General features: G+C 38.9%; 1 long non-coding RNA gene across 1 annotated transcript; it reads right to left on the bottom strand.

The window, feature by feature from the left end:
* Nucleotides 1-503: 503 nt before the first annotated feature.
* On the bottom strand, nt 504-5856 carry LOC130171415 (uncharacterized). Its single transcript, XR_008828136.1, has 3 exons — nt 5751-5856; nt 912-960; nt 504-819 (listed from the first exon to the last, which is right to left on the bottom strand). It is a non-coding gene; the product is annotated as an uncharacterized LOC130171415 (long non-coding RNA).
* Nucleotides 5857-22206: the final 16350 nt, after the last annotated feature.

Below are 22206 nucleotides of genomic sequence, written 5' to 3' on the forward strand. Positions count from 1 at the left end.
ATTCCCCCTGCATGTTGACACGTTATTCTCGTTTCTGCAGACCTTTTTTTTTTTTTTTTTTTGACACCTTCAATGGTTGACACTTGGAAATGTTCATGCATAAATCATCTATCATATCCCAGATAGCAAAATCAGATTGAAACAACATTTAAATGATGTCAGGCAGTAATATTGAATCTACGTTGATACCTGACATTGAAACCAAATTGACAGCGTTCGTTACATTTTACGTTGAATTAACGTCAGATTTTCAATCATGACTGACACTGAATCAACATCGACTTATTCACCCATTATCTGAAAGGGATATGATTGAATTTTAGTTGATTTTGAAACATTGAAACAATGTTAGAATAATTAACTACCAGAAACCAGATCTTTCAAAATAAATGTCTTTATTTATATATAGACATAATATTGTTGTCAACATATGAAAAAAACAAAAAACAAACAAACATTTTGCTTTGATTTGGAAAAATTAAACTGATTAAATGTGCCTTAGAGTATTTATCAAATTGTACTTAAAGATCAATATATAAGGTAAAATATAATATCACAGTGGTCTATGTCTTATAAATTGAACGGTGAGTGAATCCCATTCAGAAATTACCAACAAGCACTTAAAAATGACTATGAAGCTGAACATAGTTACACAGTAACATTGATAGACTAGAGTTTTTCACCCAAATACCTCCTGAGTGCAGCCATCACTTGAAAAGGTGTAAGTATGGGACGGCGTCATGCCCATTACATACACTTTATGGCTGGTTGAGGGGGGTCATAAGGTGTGGTACTGGTCTGGGGGGGATTCTGGCATCCCTATGAAAACACATGAATAAATTGCAGGGAAAACAAGGACATTTTAGGCAGCTCGTCACAATACAACATTGAGAAACATTTATTTTACTTACCATTACTGAGGTGCCTGCACACAGCTCGAATATACTGTTGAGAGGGATCCTGGAAAGATACAGAAAGTTTCCCTTTAACTGAAACAACTGTAAAATGTTTTTGAAGTATTCTGTTTCTCTAAAGGCCTTCAAGTCAAACTACTTACTAAATTCTGACCACCATTGAAATGTTGATTTAAAGTTACATTTTTAACTTCAACCATATAGAAACCTTTCTGACCATAATTCAGTGTTGAAATAACAACGTTTTACTATGTGGGAAGTACTGTACTTAAGTAGCCTACAATTTTGAGGTACATACCTGCATTTTACTTGAGTATTTCCATTTAATGCTACTTCACACTTACAGTCCACTACATTTCAGACTGAAATACTGTACTTTATACTGCACTACATTTATTTGACAGTGTTAAGATACTGTAAAGCTTGTAACACTTCACTGAAGCACTCCGCCTGATTGTCACTGTATAATTTGCACTCTGGTTTTTGGCATATTCGGGTTATGTCTGACATCATAATCATAAAATCCAGGTTTCAGAAATCAAGGTAAACCTTTATCCTGGTTTAATGGCGCCTGAATGTATAATCTATGGCACTCCAATAACAATTAGGAGACTGTGGCATGTAGACACTCGATATGGATCATTGTAATATGACAGTAAATGATGTAATGATGATCCGCTATCCTCAATGAAGACTAAAAACTGGGAACTCCAATGTGCATGTAAACATACTTGAACAGCAGCTCTTATCTCAAAGAGAGAAAAAGCAGATGAGTACAGACACTTTGGGGATTTTACCTTATCAGAAACTGCTCTGATTGGACAAGTTTTCACAACAGTTCAATATGGGGAGACAAACAGGAATAATTGTTTTATATTGACTATACTGCTTGACAGAACACTTTTGAATTCAAACACTCAGCCAAAATAAAAGTTTTAACAATGTCAGTTAGGCACATAGATTTGATTTGTAGAATCCTGTAGCCTCGTTAACTTGCTATACCCATATTTTTTCTTCTTATATATGAAAAGAGACGTTTTCACCACAGAGCTTCACTCCTTTACTACAAAGCACACACTACACTGTAAGCCCAGCAGGATAAAATCCAATAAACCCCCACTGAATTGAAGAGGAAAATTCAGTAGTAGCAGTAGCACAGTTAATTTTTCCTCCCACACTATTTCAGGACACTGAATAGAGGGCACAGGACTTTCACTTGTCATGATTTATGGCAAAGTAACAGCCTTGTTAAAGTAACTCCAATTTACAGATCCTCTTTACCTGGTCAGGCTTACATCTTCACACCCAGAATTCCTCTCTTCTGGAAACCCATTTGGGTCAGAGAAGCCTCCGATGACCACGTATCTAAATCTGAAGGAGACTGGCCAGAGCATGAAAGACTCCCTGTCCCCCATCTTTCGCTCAGAAACACTTTTGAGCACTTCTCACTCTGAACAAATGACATCTGGTGTCCCTCGGCACCAGCAGCTTTTGAGGAATGTGTAAAAATGTGTCAGGATCACCTTCTCCACTTTACAGTGACCTCAAAAAGCTTTTTGGGAAGCTGTTATGTTTTTTGTTTTTGTTTTTGTTTTGTTTTTTCTTTCTTTTATTTTTTTATCAAAGCGACAAGTTTTGACCTTCACACGACAAAAAATACAGTTATTCAAGTGTACAATGTTCATCTTTTTTCCTATTATTTACGCACTTATTGTTGGCACTCACTGTGATGGGTCATTAAAATGAAAACAAATTGAGCCTGGTGTGATGGACTAAACTAAAATATCACCTTGAATACGGTCATAAACTCCCCAGTCTGTCCGAATGAAAAGTAAAGTGAGAGACGGCAGTCACACTGTGTTGGCCTCGCAGGTTCAGCATGTGGGGCTCCTCAAACCAGCGCAGGATCTGCTCAGTGTGATTATGTGTTTCTTTTTTTTTTTCTTTTTTGTTCAACAAGCGAATAATTATTGTACTTTTTTTTTTTAATATGCACGCTTTTTATTTTTCTCATTAGTACCTCTATAACTAAAAGTAATTAAGGATGCTGCAGGTCTATGAACATTGTTACAGCACCATCTTAATCCGTGCTTTTGGATTCAGGGCCAGAATGGAAGAGCCTGTATATTTTCAAAAAGTTTCTGATAATTAAACAAATGCATCTCGCATGGTAATTTGCTGCAGTTGCTCTGAAGCTGGCCCTGGATTGCAGTAATTATGCAAAGTTGGTTCGCTGCAAATTTCACCTACAGTATAATAATAATAATAATTAAACATTGGACCTGGTCCAACTGTCCTTGAATGTGCTGCTTATTGTTTGAAGGTAATGTAGATACTTCTGAGGATGGTAGCTAAGCAGTTTCCACCCCCGCTTCTTCCCTGATTCTCACACACACACACACACACACACCACACACACACACACACACACACACACTGGCTTAGTGAATCGTGTAACCCCTTACGCCAGCCTTAGCTATCACAATATGTCATATACAGCATGATTGTGTGATGCTACTTCCACATCTGGACAGAATTTGGCACATACACACACACACAGACAGAAAATCTTGCGGCTTTCGGACAATGCTGAAGAATGACAGCCAGAATCTGCCCACATTTGGAAATATATGAAACCTTCTGCAGAAGTGACAGTAGGTTAAAAAAAAAAAGTTACGTTACATTTCAAACTTTTGTCACATTCCGCAATATCTTTATCCTACAGGTCTAGAATCCAGATCGCAAAGTTGGAGCAGGCAAAACTGTCCTCACTTTCTAAAGCCTCCTACATTGAATATTACCTCTCTCACCGTTTAAGATAGTGGGGGCTGACCAAACTGTCCTCACATTTCAAGAATATACTCATTCTGTGAAATTTCAAATTCTACAATTGTAAAGTACAAATGGGGTGAATTGTCATCCGAAATGTTTCTTTCGAAAATGTTCTTACTGTCAAGGTCTAAAAACTCAATTTGGAAAGTGAGGAGAAGCAAAATGGCCTCATATTCCAAAACTGACAATGTCCCACCTCCAAGGCTGAAACATAAATTGGATAGTTGGGGGACCCATCACAATATTGTCATTGTTCACAGTGTTTTGTCTTATACTATAAAATATACTGTGATTCATTTTTTAAAACTCATACTAGAAAGAGAAAACTGGCTAAAGTGTCCTCACCCTCAAGGCCCATCCATAAATGATCTGTTTTATATATACTGTTTTATATATACTGTCCTTACTTTCACCATTTGCTCTTAAAGCCTGAGACACAAAAATTCAAACTGGGGACTGACTATAATCAACTACGCCCTTATTCTCAAGGTCTAAAACCTAAATGAAGAATATATAATTTTCTGCTGCAAGGGGTCTCGCAATCAAAACAACAGACGGACAGGGTTTGGTGACATCATAAAGCAGTGTAGGATCATGGGAGTTGTTTTTTCACAGCCAAAATATGCTCACTTTCCAAAAATGTCCCCGCTTTTCTTCAAAACTGAGCTTCAAATTGGAAAGTGGAGGTAATAGTCCACATTCTCCTTACTCTCAGTTTAAACTGAATGTGAGGATCAGTCAAAAATGTCCTCACTTTCCAAAAATATCCTGATATTCCACAGTGTTTTTACTCCTAAGGAGTTATTTGTGTGTATTTAAATCTATACCCGCATAAAAAAAATAAGAGAGACAATATAGACAAAAATTGTAAGTGGAAACAACCAACAAAACAGAAATAGTGGAATGGAAAAGAAGCCATGATAAAGGTGGTCAAAATGATAAAACAAATTCAATTAAAAACAGAATTAAATTAGTGCAGGACACAAAAAGAAATAAAAGCCAGACCCAACAAGATGATTACAAAGTTGGACATTTACATAATGCAGTATTTCCTGCAGTATTCTTCACTGGCTTTGGGTTTAAAGAACAGTCACCTTTCTATTTGTGTGACCTCTGTGAAGTCTCATATATTTTGCCTCTGCCAAGCGAACGCACGTATGTGCTACATTTTGTAACTTCCATCAAATGGTTGCACTTATCAAGATAAAGTGCTCTGCTCCACCACACTCTGTAGGAGATGTACATCAAGCTGGTGGACAGTTAGAAGTGCTTTTTTACTAAAAATAGGGCCCTTCCTGAAGATCCATTGGACATGGTTAAGCAATCATTCACATTAAACACTCGTCACACACATCTTTCAGTCTCTTTTTCCAACCGGCCACATCCGTAGATAACTGCATTTCTTGTGCGTTCCCCCACTGCTCATGCCCTGACTGAAGAAACCTTTCACTGTATAATCTGTGCCAGCGTATGCCACCTTTTCATTTGTGACTGCAGGAGATCAAACGCATTAATGTGAGGGGGACAAGACATCTACCAGTAAACCTCAGAGGTTCAAGGAGAAAACTACTGCATGTGTCGCTTTACAAGAAATATCACACACAGATGCAGCTCTGTATGTCATCAAGATGTGATGTGAATCCTGTACTGATTACGTATTTATATGATATGCTGGTATTATTTTATCACTTAAGGCTGTTTATTGTCTATTGAAGAGACTTAAACCATCATTCATATTATTTTGCTTTATTGTATTCATCTCTAGTTTTGGAAATATTTCAGGATAAACTTTTCCAATAAAGGAATATGTCAGTAGACACGTCCATTAATCTGCTTAATGCACATTTTGAAATTGCGAACTAAAAATCATGTAATGAAATATGTGAATTTCGAAAATTGGTTGTTTTTAAAACTATTGGAAAAAGCAAATCCTTGATACGTGGCCGCCACCAGATATAAGGAGTTTGCATTTCTGTTATTACTTGCACCAGATTCCCTCCTCACCTTCGGATGTCATGCCACAAAGGGCCGCGGGTCGGATGCGAAAGCCATGGCCGCTGTGGTTAAGACTAAGCCCATGTGGCATGCGCCCCACCAGGTGAGCCACCAAGGTGCCCCCCTCGTCGTCGAGTCATCACAAGAGGAGAAAACACAGCTTTATTCACATAATGTTACTAAATAGAAACACAGACCACTTGCTATATTCTAAAAAAAAAAAAAAAATGCCTCTATTTTGTGCAAAACTGCAATGGAAAAACGGCTTCAGTCATTTTCATTTGCTTTTAATTAACAACAATTACATTCTATAGTATGGGGACAAGAACTACATCAACTTTTTTAGTTCCTTCAAGGAAATTTGTGACTCTAATTTTAAGATAAAATAACACCAGCCTTATTCTTTATGTCTTGTAGATTACTTCTTTGGTGTGCCTACCTTTCTTCAAACCTGGCTTGCCAATGATGAACATTTGTAAGTGAGCTTCTATACTTCCAAGAATCCCTTTGAATTCAAACTAAAAAGAGTATAAAAGAGAATAAAGAACTGGCTGGGCCATCTGGGTTTTACAGTAGATAGGAAATGTACTGGAAAATGTGAGAGCAGTAGTGATAGCAAAAGTCCCAGATTGTATGTGTGTGTGTGTGTGTGTGTGTGTGTGTGTGTGTGTGTGTGTGTGTTTCTTTTCTTTTTTTTTTCATGAGACGAAAAAACTCCCATATCCTCTACCAGCTGCACTACTTTCTGTTATATTGACAGTACTGTTAAAGTAGCCTCTGCCCCTGAATTGTACTGGCAATTGGCACGGTTGTTTCTGCTGATGTATTTATATGTGAGGAAACGCATGAATGTATAAAGAAGCTAAAGCGCCCACAACTCATTAACATTTTGCATAACATAGCTCTCTTTGAATCATTGCCATAAGATTTAAATCCTATGAGCAACATCATCCCCGTGGTGCCAGGTAATCATGCGGAGAATGCCACAGCAATTTTCAGGGTTAAAAGAATGCGTAAATAATGTATCGAGCCATATGTGAGTCATACAGTGTGCGAACCCAGTGTGTCAACAAAAGGGTATCCTATATGGGTGTTGAACACTCAGCCTGCTACACAAGCATTTTCTGTGTTATATCTATAATTTCTTTGACATAATTCCTGGAATGTGCAGTTTGGGTGTTGGCTGGACTTCTCGGCAGGGGTTAATGGTCGTCAGAGTCATTGTTTTCCAAGCATAACCAAGAACCACTGTTCAACGATTACCTTGGGACCCAGCTCAGTGACCTCGAAAGTGAGCAGGACATGTTCGTGTTTGTGTACAATAACACACATCTGCACCGGGAGAAGTTTGTGTGTGTGTGTGTGTTGCAAGTCTTATTTTTATCTCTTTTTATCCTGTTTTATTTAACAACCGTAATTGTCTCATCATTGGTGTATCTTGTTGTTTAATGAACTGATCTAAATGATAATGGCAATGTAATGACACCCCTCAATAAATATTTAATCTAACCACAACATGCTCCGTCACCTTGAGAGGGCCTGGCACAAAAAAAAAAAAAAAAAAAAAATGAAAAGAGAACCCTTTCAATTAACGGTGGCCTGGATGAAGCTGCTTCTTTTATACCCATTGATTCTGCCACATATTAATTAGCTGTGTTCCAGCGTTGTGAGGCTTTGTTGACGTCTGCGTAGGCTTGCCTTCAGGATTGCTGTACGCGTTGTTAGCTCTAATGGTCACATTAGTCACTTTGCAATGATGGTTGCCTTGTAATAATTACAGTCATTATGCTTTTACACTGGGAAGCTGTAACTTTGAAGGTCACCAAAAATTAGCTGCCTTCCAGCTACAGCATGCAGCTATATGGCACAGCGTTCTTGCTCTGACTACAGCATTTTCACAGGGAAACAACAGTTATGTTTCTCTAAGGGTGACGTGATGCAGTATATTAGATATGATCATGTGTGGAATCAAACGTCTAGACTTGTGGGAAACTATAAGTCTTTGCCCTAGCCACAAAGCAAAAAGAGACATCTTCTGGAGCAGCATCATTGACCTTGAATGAGAGACCCACATTGTGGACACTGTCATAGTCTCCAGGGCATTTCCCGGGGAAGAAACGGGGAGGCAACGATTTTTCTTTTAAAAAGAAAAAAAAAAAAAAAAAAAAAAAAAGGTTGTTTGAGTGTAAGAGCTTTGAAAAAACTTTGTGACCCCCAGATTGTTAATGTTCCATTCATAGTCAGTGGTGCAGATCCAGAAGTGAGCAGCAATGCATTAGAGAGTTTTGGCTCCCTAGTTTCTAGAGTTAGGGATAATACAATGTTCTGTGACAAAAAAAAAAAAAAAAAAGCTGTATAAATATAGCATCAAGATGAAAGTCGTCATGCATAGATTGTTATCTGTCATTTTCAAAGCTGTTTTTGATACGATTTCTTTCAGTGTTATATCATATTGTGCTTCTTTGGATTGACACTGCACTTAGTAAATCCCTGCGTGGTAACTCATGTTTCAGAAACATCCATTATTTGATATCATTTTGTGTCATGAATAGAGAGAATATAAATTGAGTTCTAATTCTTGGATTTTTCGTTTCAGTTTTATAACTCATTTATTGTGCATTTCTTGCTTTAATGTCCCATGTAAGGTCACGCCTAACCTGCATGCGGTCATAGATGATGTCACAGTTAATTTTTTTTCACCTTCTGGCTTTAACATTAATATGGGGTGAATAACCTTTTTAATTATGCTGTTGAGAAATGTGTCAGACGCTGTTTGTGGGCCACATAAGTACATTAGTGTGGAAAATTGCTATTAATTTGTCTCATCCAGGATTAATAACAATCTTTATTCTCTATGAACTGAGACAATTTGTAATTAACATTTGACCCATGTGCCCCTCAACCTTTCAGTGTAACAGCTAATTCATGCAAGCTCGTCCCATGTAACCTCATTAGATCATTGCGTATGTGTGTGCGCACTGAAACGTTTGTAATCAAGCTTTACAACCAGACGCCCAACTTTATATTCAAATGACACCAAGGCTGAAGTATGTCATCACAACATTGTAGCTACTGTGGGTCATAGATAATTAAAACAAAGGTTGATTACAGGTTGGGTTTTATTTTCGGTTGCTTTGACAGTTGTGTATATTAGTTTTAACCCTGTGGTCACCAAAGTAACTGAGGTCTCGAACATCGCAACATTAGCTTCAGGTACAGTGCAACAAACACAAGCACAAGTGTGAGGTGATGGTTTGGAGAAAGGACCTACTACTTTATAAGGAAGTAAGCAAAGACATAACGTCCTGCTGTCTTATGCGAGTTGAAGTTGTCAATGCTAATCATGCTAATCTAGCAATAGCAAAGGAAGGTGAAGGTACTATTTGTAAATTTTTCTCTGCTGCCGAACGTGGTTTCTTGCCAAGAGCAGGTGGTGGCGATTGTCACTTGACGAACGATGAACTTCGGCCATCGTCGCGTTTACAAGACAAGAGGTTATAGTACGTCCACTGTGCAGCACTACGTCTTTAGGACAGATTGGAGGCTGCAGTGAGTCGCTATCGGAAAGTGACGAGACAAGCTGGGGCTAGCGGGTTAACGTGCTAACTTCAGAAGAAGAAAAGAGGTGATAGAGACAAGGGTTAACATTGGCGCGAAGGAATGAATTTTGATACTGAACTCAGACTTTTTTCTAGACTGGTGAGTCAACAGCTGTTAATGCCAACACTGGCTATTTACCAGTAGTAAAACTTACAAATAGATCCTTTAAGGGAAGTTCTGAACGGAATGTAATCGAAATTAAACTTCTGATGATAAAATATTTGAATGTGAAAAAACTAAAATAATAGAAATATATAAAACATATAATTCCTTTTACAGCATCAGTGCTGTTAGTGCTTCCACTGGGTGCCGTCTTTTTGATAACCATAAGCCGTAAGTCTTATCGTCTCCTCTGATTCAAACATATTATATGTAATTTTAATATATTCTGTCAAATGTATCATGTTCGTATTTGTACTGTATTATCTGGGAACATTTGCACAAAATCAGGTGATGATGACCTTGGGTTTTTATTTCTTCTCTGAGGACATGCTTGTTGTGCAGTTCACACACTGTTTGACACAAGGAGCATCAATATTGTGTTGATTCTCTGCTGGTCAGTAAAGGTGTATCATCTGATGCCAGTGTTTTTTTTTTTCCTCTTCTTCAGATTTTTTCTCAGAAACTATCGAGCTGAGCAGGAGCATTGGATGTGTGAAAGAAAGGAATTCAAAGGCCCTCATAAACAAACTGTCTTGTTTATTGCTTCTTTTTTTTTTTTTTTTTTTTTTACGTACAATGAATAAGATTTTTTATTGTTGTCTAACAAAAAAGAAAAAGATCGTGATATATGTTCAGAGGATTCATAAGGTTGTTGATCAATACCAATGACTCAAGAATTACTGAGCCGGCTGCTGAGATTTATGGCTTTCACAAAAAGCTTGCTGGCCTGCACTCGTACCACGTCCACACTAATGGAGGATAAAAATGCTGTTTACATTTCAAACAGATTTCCATCCACACTAGAGTTCTCAGCCTTTCAATACTAACGCTTAAAAACTGTCAAAAAATATATAATAATAAACATACAAGCATTTTCACTGACACAGTGATGACTACACTAATAAAGCAATTTAAATGTATAGTGTATAGTATATATATATATATATAATATATATATATATTATATATATATATATATATATATATATATATATATATCTAAAGTCTGGGGGTGCAGTTTGATTCTAACAAAAATTCAGATCCTTTGAAGTTTCAAGACACGAATCCATAAATAAGCATAAATAAATTCAGAAACACTCACGCACGCAAACTGTGCACACATGTACACACGAGGATATCTACACTGCTTTAATGATCTACAGATGCTGCTGTGAGTGGGCAAACACTGCAACAAATTTTGTTCTCAGGCATAAAACAAGAAAAAAAAAAATCATTGTTGTGTGATTTTTAAATTGTGATTTTCAGTTGATGCAACGTGATAAACATTTCTCCCATGTTACAGAAGTGTTTACTTGAAGCTATGATCTTTGAGCTGCCATTGTTTTTAGCTTTCATTGCATTTTGTGATCATGCAGTAGAGACAAGCACACGCAGGAGAAGGCAACGTACTACATAGTTACTCATAATTAGTACTTATACAGCTTGCAGATCTCTGTTCTGAAAGTATGATGTAATTATTTATTTCATTTACACTGTGAAGCTGCTGACACCCTTTAAAGTGTCCTTTAATCCCTGCAAAGCTATTACAGACTGAAAGGCCCCATGGCTGTCCTGACTGGATTGCACAATGACAAAAGTGGTTTCATGTTTTTTTCCTAACAAGCAGCTGAACACAGTTTGACCTTAGGCACGATATACATTTCTAATTAAAGAACAAAATGAAAACGTTTGATCTTATGTGACCAAGCAAAAGAAGATACACCCTTTTTGTTTTGTTTTTTTTCTTTTAAGAACACAAACCCTACTCAGTTTTGTTATATTTTGAAAGACACCGCATCAGAAAATTGTTTTCATGTCGTTCTCACTGATGCAGATTGTTTGTCTCTGTCTTGATACAGCGATTAGTTTTAAAGCACTATGCAAACTACACTGGGCAGGACTCCCCTGAGGGCAACAAAGCTGTCGTTAATAGCATGCTCAGTGCTCATTACTGATGGGAATGAATCTTTGTGACACAACCCATCTGGAAAGAAGAACTTAAGATAACAAAAAAAAAGAAAAGAAAATGTGTATACTGTAAATTGTTGGAACACATTATGATATCCCTTGTATTTTTGCTGTACTGGAGTCCAGCACTGTTGTGACTTAAGAGGTAGCAGCAGAACATATTTGTATTTCAAAGCTGCACAGTGTGCCTTCCAGTTGACTGTAGTCAAACAGAATTATAGTGAATCTTCAAAGACAAAGACGCATCTGTTGTCATCAAAAGCACTTTTCCTTTGGATCACATGAATAAATTCGGATAAAAAAAACAAAACACAAAGTCTAAATGTAAATGGTTCGATACAGTTTACACCTGGGGTGAGGACTGATCCATTAAAGGATGACACCTTAACAGCTGCAGCCGAGACAAAAGACTAACCAACTCTGACTGACGGAAGGATGCAGTTGCTAATGGACTCGGAAATGGACTCGGAGAGCTTAGCATTCATTGTCAACACAGCTATCACACTTGTCAGTGATACCTGGTAATGAGCGAGTGGTCAGGGAAATGTTGTGGAGAAAAACTCTGAGCTGTGAAGTGCTGTGCCACAATAATTTCTTCTGACATTCACCCTCCGTGAGGCGTTAACAGAATATTTAAATGCTCTTACATCTCTCTATTTACACAGTTAAATTCTCAAACCACAACATACCAGACCTTATCAAACATAACAGACAGTCATTTCAAATCAATGTGCATTGTTTGATATCGACAGTTAAACAGTGTGAGTGTTCGTGGGAGATTTGTTTTTCGGGATTCGAGTATTGTTCCTCGTGCTGGAGAGAGCTCCATTTATTTTGTGTGTGTATGTGTGTTGTATATTGATGCAGTGCTGGTTTAACAGTCTCAGAGCTGTATGCATTACTGCAGTGCCCCTCTCTGGGACAACACAGTATTCACTGTTATTATGAATAATAAATAAAACATAATCAATGTAGAAAAATGTCTCAACAGTGTTGCAAAGGAATGTGAAAACCTAGGAATGGGTGAGAATAGAAATTAACTGTCAATTGTTAATGATACTGATGTAAAAACTGTAATCTTAAAGTCTCATGAAACCCTAATGCTGCCTCTCCCTTTTCTTTCCTTCTCATCTGTGTGGTTACACGATGCCAAAGAAGCCGTTCATCATTTATATTCTAAAGGATGTACGGTGCAGCAACATCTGGCCACATCAGCAGGAATAATTCATCTGGACACTGATTAGGGAGCGCGCTAGCTAGCGTCAGCAAGCTAGCAAGCTAATTTCACCGAGAGCAAACTGCTTGACAAATTGAAACTATGTTAAACAATTAATTAGCGGAGAATAAACAGGTGTTTGTTGACAAAAAAGAGATGACACTTGTCCAGACCTGCACACGCTGTTCTCATTCTGCATGCACAGCACATTCGCGCGAGCGCACGAGCCGAGGATGCGTCTGAGCGTGCACGTACGAACAAACACACACACACACACACACACACACACACACACACACACCATGTATTATGGAAGCTGAAGGGACGACTTGTAACATGCTAGTGTCACCACATACACAGCTCCTGCTCACAGCTTCTACTCACAACCCACACGCTAATATAAAAAGACAATGCCGCGGCAGGCCCTTATGCTGTGTCTTTGGCGGCCTACTTACAATTGGCCAACTGGCAGATCAGCAAACCAGTGGGTTTTTTTTTTTTGTTTTCCAGAGCTGGGCTCCTCTGCATTATCACCAAGGACAGAGTGCGATGGCATCTGACGAAACAGCCAGCGAGACCAGCCTCATATTTTCAAACAGTTGCTGTAATTAAAGACATTAGCTGTGTGCGCACTCCAAATTTCTCCTGACGTGCAAAGGAGGTGGATAAAAAAAGACTCCATTGTTCCTCCGTCCCATTTTCCCTTTCTTTGCCTCCTTTCATCTGTTCTTATTGTCATGGTAAAGGAGCAAACAAAACACATGGTGCAGCTGAAAAAAAAAAAAAAAAAAGAAAAAGAAACCTCCAAACAAATAAGCCAGGCCCTGGTGCTCTTGGCTTGCCTGCAGATCTCCATCCATCTAAAGTTGACTTCATGTTGGGCCGCCCTTGAACAGAGCATAAAGTGCAATCGGTCCAGCCCACCGGTGTGTTTATTATTATCTTTGATATGGAATGTAATTAATGGGCGAGTGCATTGCGACCTTCTAGGACTTGTAATAAAAGCCTCCCTGCATGGGGTCTAAGCTGTGAAAGGTTTTATGCAAGATTAAACAGATTTTGATGTCATGGCTGCTAATGAGGGTGACACTGGGTGCATACTTTTAAAGGGAAGCCAACACTGAGTCTATTCTTGTCACTAAATTGACCAATGATCTCTTATGTTGTCCCTCTTCAAAGCAAATCAATCTGCCACAATTGGACACAGTGTCGCATAGTATTCCCAAATGCACTTCATTCCTACCACACATCGTACCGACTGTGAAGAGGCCACGGGATTTGAGAACGTGTCAGAGCTTCACCAAGCCTGTGATTAGGCTGCAAGTGGTTCAACAATTTCTACCAAGAGCGAGAAAAAAACTTTTAGTTTTCATCTTTTCAATCAGCAAAAGACTCTATATACATGTAAGGGCTCAGGCGCCGATTGAAGGTTGAAACATGTGGCTTAACAGCCCCAAGACCCGAGTGAGAAAATGAGCCCACCCTCTCAAAAAAGGCCTTTTTGAATATGAGTAAACTCATCTTTATTCCACAGTCCATTATCAGAGCGTCTTCAGTGAAAACCACTGCTCTAAACACACTCGCGTGCAACCTTCCCACCCTGCGTTTCAGCTGCGTGCTTGACAATGTCACCTGCATTTTCTCATTATGATGAATAAACAGACCTGCTGAGAGCTAACAATGTCTCCTCTCAATGCACAAGGCTCCTTGGTGCCAAAACACTGGTAAGGGGCCTCAATGTGCTGAATGAGATACAGCACTCACTTTGGCAGCCGTCCTGTCTGTAACAAGGGGTCCAACCTCCCTGCGCCTCTCACTATAGCATACCTTTCCTTTGTGCATCCCTCATTTATGTTAAATATTTCACCGACTGGCTGACTGCAGTGCTGAAGTTGTAACTAAAGAAGTCGCCTATAGTTGGTGACACAGGAGCTGCCAAGAAAGTAAAGTATCCCTTCAGTAAAAGCAGCACTGACTACCAGCCTGTCAGAGCCAGCAGATGACATATCGCAGCAGAGGAGAGGTGTGAGACACTGGGCCCCAGTGAGCCGGAAGATCTGGAGCTGACCCAAGTTAGATGGCTCATCCCAGAGTGGGAGGAAGGTTGGTTTACACACTGTCAGGTATCACGGCTTTGCCTGACATGCCTAAAACTAATGGGACCACCTGAAAACAAAAGCTAAATCTGGATAGCCGTGGGTTCAAAATACTGTGATTCATCTGTGGAAAACCAGCATTTATTGTGGACATTTTCTCATCTTGGGGTGTACGAGGTGTGGATAAAAAAGGCAAAAAGGAGATACAGTAGCATCAAGGTTAAAATATAAAGTTCCAAGTTAAGCTTCAAAGGTGGCCATTGCAAGGACATTGTCACACAGGTTTGACCTACACGAGTGGCGCTATTGGCGGATTATTCTGTCCACAATGCACCGAGGAGAATGCTAAACCGGGGCTGGCACAGTACCGCAGATTCGTGAAGCAGTGAGAAAAAGGTCCTGCATGACATCAAGTGTGTGGAAGGACACCTGTCAAAGTCGTGTGCTATGGGGAATATACGGCTATTGATTTTGCCAGCGCACTCAGTGAAGGAGCTTTGTAGCGTGGAGGGCAGTCAAAGGCGTGGACCGATACACCCACTGATAGCCTGGAACTCCCCCGAGGATTTGACCAGGACTGTAAGAGGACGACACGGAGGAGTCGGGCCTGCTGGACTAAATGGGGGTCAAGGTAAATCGAAAAAACTTTTATCCTAATGTCAAAACAGTTTAAAAAAGTTTTTAAACTGTTTATTATCAAATTTGTTGCATCGGTCTCAAGGGAAACAACAAAGACACCATATAGACAGAGTCTGAAACAAGATGCATACAATACTTTCAGATTGTTAATTTAACATTTTGACTCAATACCGCTAACAAAGTCAAAAGTGTTGATAGGAAGTCTAGACTGAGTGCTGCAGACCAGACTTTTAATTGCTGTGGGTTAAAACTCCAGAAAATCTACTTAACCATCAGGTTTCATGAGGGCTGGCACTGGCATTTAAAAAAAAAAAAACACCCAGTTTACTTTACCGCATACACAAGGGTGCTGCCCCCTGTGTTATCAGACGAAGGCTGAGCGGATATGTGGAGAGCGGCTGGTGTGTTTTATAACAACAAAGGTTAAACGACAGGGGGACATGAGAGGAGCATGAAGGCTATATAAAGCACGTCGAGCGGTATTTCAGTCTCAAAGTCCAGCAAGTACCCGACTCATATCAGTAATTTAATGCAAGTTTACCTTATAACTCGGATTTAAAGTGTTCACCCCCTGATGTCGGATTATATACAGTGCATCAAAGTCTCCCTCCACTCAAAAATATTTTCTGCTCACTGTTACTTCATTTGGCCATTTGATCTTTACTGTGTTTTCAAATGTATCTGCTGAAGACAAAACGTTTCTTTGTGCGTGAACAACCATGCATCACAATTAATTTGGAAGTCAACCTCAGTCAAATATGAAACTTACACAGATGTAAGTAAGAAACTTGAATTTTTTTTTTTTTTTTTTTTTTTTTAAATCGGTAATTAAAAAAAAAAAAAAAAAATCACAATCCAAAATCACCAAGCAGACTTTTTCTATATTTATTTAATATTACTTCATGCAGTGAAATTAAAATAAAATAGAGCACCAATTATTAGGTGTTTTTTTGTTGTTAAATCGTTATATTATGTTGTAATGCATATTTGCATGTTTTAGAAAATCAGATCTCGGTCTTTATGGAATTACTGACAATTACTTCAAAGTTTGAGATCTGAGCACAAGATATAGTGCAGGTTAGAAAATGCAGTGTGAGCACACACACACACACACACATTCACCTTGCTGATCATGTGCCATTGGGTGTCATTACTCTCAGCATCTCAAGATGCCCTCGGGGTCAGCTGCAACAATCTGTTTATGTCTCTGGACTCTGGCGTGTGTGTGTGTGTGTGTAAATGCGTGCACTGGTGCATGACAGAGAGAGTGAGTGAGTGATGGAGGGAGGCCGAGAGACAATGAGTAATGGAGGCAGGACCAAGTGAGAGAATATTGAGTGTCAGTCCAATGGGGATAGCACATGATGTCCTAACACTCTGATTCCAACACTTACTCTGACTCCGACAATCAAGCACTCAGCTCTCAGAATTAGAGTGCAGCGCTCTAAATATTTCCTCTGACTCTTCTACCTACAGCAAGTCTGTCTTTTAAATCTGTCTTCTATTCTATTCTATTTTATTCTACTTTTTGATATTTTTAGCAAAAATCTAATTGTTGACAAATTCACTAATTACTGTCTAGTTGCCAAAAAGGTCTATGCTCTGATATATAACACACATGTAGTCATCATTGTCATTTACAATAGAACCCAGGAGGTTTAATCCTGTTTATTTGTTTTATGCTTTATTTTAATTGATTATGTTTAATGTGCATCAATAATTGAATTGATTCACAATATTGAAAGATATTAAATGTTGTGTGTTCCATAAAAAAGCTGAAGTAACAGATGATTTCTGCAGATATCTCAGCTTCATTAACACACCTACAAAACTGCTGTGTCACTTCATCTGCAAGGGCAATTTAGGGGGAAAAAAACAAAACAAACAAAACACGACTGTCGTTTGGATATGCGGTGCATGGTGGGATCATCCATTCTGCAGTGGAGTCTGGTGTTTTGTTTGTGTGCTTTTCTCATTTGGCCTAAGGGTGGCAGTGTTGATTTATCATTTACCTGCTCACCGCTCAAGTCCCGCACCCCACCTCCGACAGTGCTGTGCTTCCATAAATAAGAGATCACACTGGCATACAGTAAAGTCACGGGCTCATTCACTCATGGAGCTAAAATGCAAGAAATCATATATTTAAAGAAAAGTACTACCTCTACTGCTGCTACTTAAAACTAATATCTTTAAAAAAAATTAAAATCATATAGACACGCCTGATTATCATAAATCAGGACGAAGGGAATCGTTTTCTTCTTGTCTATTGCGCGGGTCAACGCTATAAGAGCATTGGGAGCCTTTCCCAATAAGGCGTCATTTCACTCTTGTTGATAATTGTATGAATTTGTAGAGAGGGAGACATGCAGTGGAAGAGGCTCTTGAAGCAGCTCAAGCCAACACACAGCAGGGGGCAAACCAGAGCCTGGAATAAACTGCTGCTCGTGCAAAGACTTTACTGTAAGAAAATTCTGTTTCTGTGTGTTAAAGTATATTATGTATATATATATACCAGCAAGTATGAGGAGATAACGTGCTGCCACTAAACCCAGTCCAATCAGCTCCGCTCTTCCCCTGAATTAACCAGTTCCTTTTAACGAGCCATTGAATTTTGATCAAACTTTCATACCCCGCCTGATTTACAAATCCCCCAGTCAGGTTCCACAGAGGCTCCGACAAGAAAAGAGGGCTGCGAGTGTCACAGAGTCATTTACACATTAAAAAGCCCTGCCGCTTCACAAATCAAATTTTCATAGAACATCACCTTTAAGAAGGAAGAGATTTCTGGCACCATGTTTTCTCTGTGCCCGCGTGTGAGAACTTTCCTGCCGAGTGATTTTCAAATTTTTTCGGTGTCACATCTGTGACTCTGTACTTTGCCAGTAAATGATGGATTGAATTTTGCATGAGCACGCTTATGTAAGTTGGAGCTGGGGAGTGAGAGAGGGAGACGGACAGGAAGTTAAGGGGATATTTTTCTTAAAAAAAAAAAAAAAAGTCAAAATTAATTAAGAAGATATCATCTCTCCTACATGCCTCAATGGAAATGCTGAAGCTAATACAAACACCTTCCAAACTTCAGCTCATAATAACAAACTATGATGAAAATTGTGACCAAAACACATGAAGACTTGCTGATCAAAAAAAAAAAAAAAAAAAAAGCAATGCCAAGGACTTAGAGTATTCTGCACAATCTGCTGACCCAGCCAGCAATTCTCCTACAAGCTCATAACAAATGGTCATATGACTTTGTGACTTTGCCGAAGTAAAATGACAAAACTAACTTTGAATTCGAAAGACATGAAGAGACGAGACATGAATACTGCAAAGCAACGCCGCTGAACAAGGGTACCAATAAAAGCTGCACGGCCCATCTGCTACAATGACTCGTGGCGAGCCAGGAGACAACGTCAGCTCTCTTGATTGTCATTGTGTCTCGCTACACTCTCCTATCTGTGCCTTTTGTAATGGTAATCAAAGATTCGTTCTGAAGAGACACTGGCAACTTTCAGCGTATTGTTTGAAAAGTGGAATTTCAAAGGACTTGTACAGTGCAGCTGTAATGAGTCCAAAGTTGGAGATGAGCGCTGTAGAACAATATCTTTTCACTATCTCTTTCTCTCTCCTCTCCCCTCTTGTCATAGCACCCCTCTTAATCACCCTTCAACCCAGCAGACCTGCCAACCCTTCTGCACACCTCTCCAGGCTGCCAGCGCTCACGGCCCCCACCTTTCCTTATTCGCTCTTTGATGTATTCTCCAGAAATCGGCGTGCCTTGAGTGCAGGAGAGCAGCGTGTGTGACAGAGTCTTCCACTCCTCCTTCACTGTCTCCTCTGTGATTAATTCACAAGTCCAAAACAGTAACTTCCTCTGACACTAATTTCCTATGTAACATGACATCTCTGTAGTTGGCAGGACGGGGTAGGTCCAAGGATGCCTCAATGCTGAATTCTTTCCTGTAATAAATCATTAGCCATTAGGGACCTATGTGCCCTAAATGACTTAAACAAATGAACTTGTCTGCTTTAATAAGACCTTCCATTACCTGAACATGTTCTGTTCAAAGGCAAAGGAATAAAAGAAGTTATATAGTCGAGGAGTATTACGTCCAGTGAATTGGGTGTATAAAATGTAATAACAAAAATAATAACGTATCAAAGTGTGCATGAAATTGTAATTTTTCCTCCCATTTATCCGGTGTAATGATACAGCAGCTGTTGTGCACATTTTAAAGGTCCTGTATTGTATAAAGTGAGATTTCCATGTGTTGTTTGATTATAAAGCAGGTCTAGGTTCTATATTAATACTGTGAAAGTATCAAAGTGCTGAGTCCACAGAGAAATGCACACAGCCTGTATTCAGAAACTGAGCCTTAAAACCAGCCGTCAGGACTTCTGTAACTATGTGATGTCACAACAAAGCAGTCAGCGTCCTCAGCCATGGCCCAAGCCCAGCCCAACCAGACCCACAATCCATCCTTGCAGGATTTGAGTGTTTTACCTCAAACCTGCTATATTTTTTATTTGATCACTTAGAAAACAGTTAGCCAATCAGAAGAGAGGCTCTGGCTCACTGAACTGTTGTTACTAGAGCTCCAGAGAGAAGCCTGAGAGAGGAGATGTAAAACTACTTTGAGATGGTTTTTGATACTTTGATACCACAAAAATATCTTCTTATGGAGCAACACTTCAAATAAAACACTGGAAAAGTGTCAAATATGGGATCTTTAAGAAGAAATTCTGCATTTTCCCCTTCGAGTGCATACTAGAGAACAGTGTTACTGCTAAAGTGGAGGAACATGACGCTCTGCAGTGAAGTTAAATTAAATATTTTAGAATATTTGTTATCACAACAAGGAGGAAAATAAGTCCTTGGTTAAAATAACCCAAAGTATCTTTCACCCTTTAATAACCAGCAGATTTATAACAGTAACAGAAAAACAGATCCTTCAGGGACTCACCAGCCCATCTGTGAAATAACTATTAACACATATCTACAAATAAGGAAAAGATGATGGGTTAAAAACATGTTGATTAAGAAACTCGGCAGCTAATTAAACCTGGGTATGCATTGAAAATGAAAGTGCTATCCACTTCTAATTAACTCATGAAATAATACTTTAGAAGCTCAACTCTGTGACATCTGACACATGACATGTAGACATGACGGAGCAAATACACTTAATCATGCCTAAAAGTTTTTACTTTTTTTTTTAAACTACTGTGACAGAATAACAACTCTTCTCCGCTCATTTCAGCCAAACGATTGCAGTATTCTAAATGTACAAGATGCGAGGATGACTTCCTCTTTTCTGCTATTTGAACCAAAAACATTTTCAGCCAAAAAGGTTGCAAGCTGCTTTTCAGAGAACTGAGCGCAGAGGCAGCTGGGTAGAAGTGAGCTGAGTATGTGTCTAAATATGACAAAAATACACATGTAATGTCATTTTAAAGTGCTACTGAAATGGCCACTTACTTAACACAACATTTATCTAGCATTTACTAGTATCTGTTTTTTTAGACTTGAAATGTGTTGTGCAAAATGCTGCTTCTTAACAGAGCTCAAATGTCATTCGTATTAACTTTAACTAGTGCATAACTGGGCCATAAAACCTTAATAAGAATAGACTATGCTGTCTATAGAAAGCTGTTCTTTTCTCTTGTGCTCTTGTATTTTTCTTTGAACCGGGTAATATTCAAAGGAGGTTTATATCCAATTGTCAGTGATGGATGCTGCATGCAAACTGATCTCCATTAACATTTATTTGAGTTTTTTTGCACATTAATAATTGTCTACAAATAAGCATGGCAATGCCCCAACAATAAGCGCTCGTATAGTTTAGTCTGAATGGCATCTACCACAAACCAACCATGTCTCCCAGAAATTACATTTATGCACAACATAATTTACAACAGAAAATAAATTTTTAAAAGGAAAGATGAATGCAACCAGATTTCATCGGGACATGTTGATAGTTTATGTACTTGTCAAATTGCAAATATGTTGATCCAGAATGTGTCAGCAAAATGTTCACAGACAATGTACAATATTTATTTTCTGTCTTAACATCTGATCTTGCAGAACAAGCATTATCAAACTGGTTTGTGGTTATTTTTAGATTCTCAGATTTGGTTAAAGGGAGTTTTTGTACGTTTTCTCTCCCGCCGAACATGTTTCTCTGCAGGGAGTAAGTGGTGGTGATTGTTGCTTTACAAGAGCTTTGGCAATCTTTGCATTTCCAAGACAAGAGGTTAAGTGTTCAGGGCAGACTTGAGGCTACAGTGATTCGCAATTAGAAAATGAGGAGACAGGCTGGGGCTAGCTGGTTAGCATGCTAACTACACAAAAATAAAAGTTAACATTGGCGTTGCTCTCCACCGGGAAAGGAATTAAGTTTGATGCTGAACTCACATTGTTCTACACTGGCAAGTTAACAGCTGTTAATGCTAACGTTAGCTATGTAGCAATAGCAAAACTTACAAATAGCTCCTTCAAGGTTCGGGAAAGATTCTGGTTTCATTTAATACAGAAAAATTTCAGCGTCTTGAGACGTATTTGGATTTTTATTTAACCAAAACCACTATCTTTTCCTACCTTTAACCATAGTGCTCCAAAGACTAGACTGTGGGTGTGAAACCTTGGTCTCTGGTGTGGCAGCCGTACACCCATCATCCACCCTGACCAGCTCCCAGCAACTTTGCGTCTATTAATAATTATAGCACTTCATTCATTCATTCATTCATTCAAAAGAAGCCTCTAAACATACTCAAGCCAGTGATTACA

This window comes from Seriola aureovittata, chromosome 6, assembly GCF_021018895.1.
Source record: "Seriola aureovittata isolate HTS-2021-v1 ecotype China chromosome 6, ASM2101889v1, whole genome shotgun sequence".
In the NCBI taxonomy this organism is placed as follows: domain Eukaryota; kingdom Metazoa; phylum Chordata; class Actinopteri; order Carangiformes; family Carangidae; genus Seriola; species Seriola aureovittata.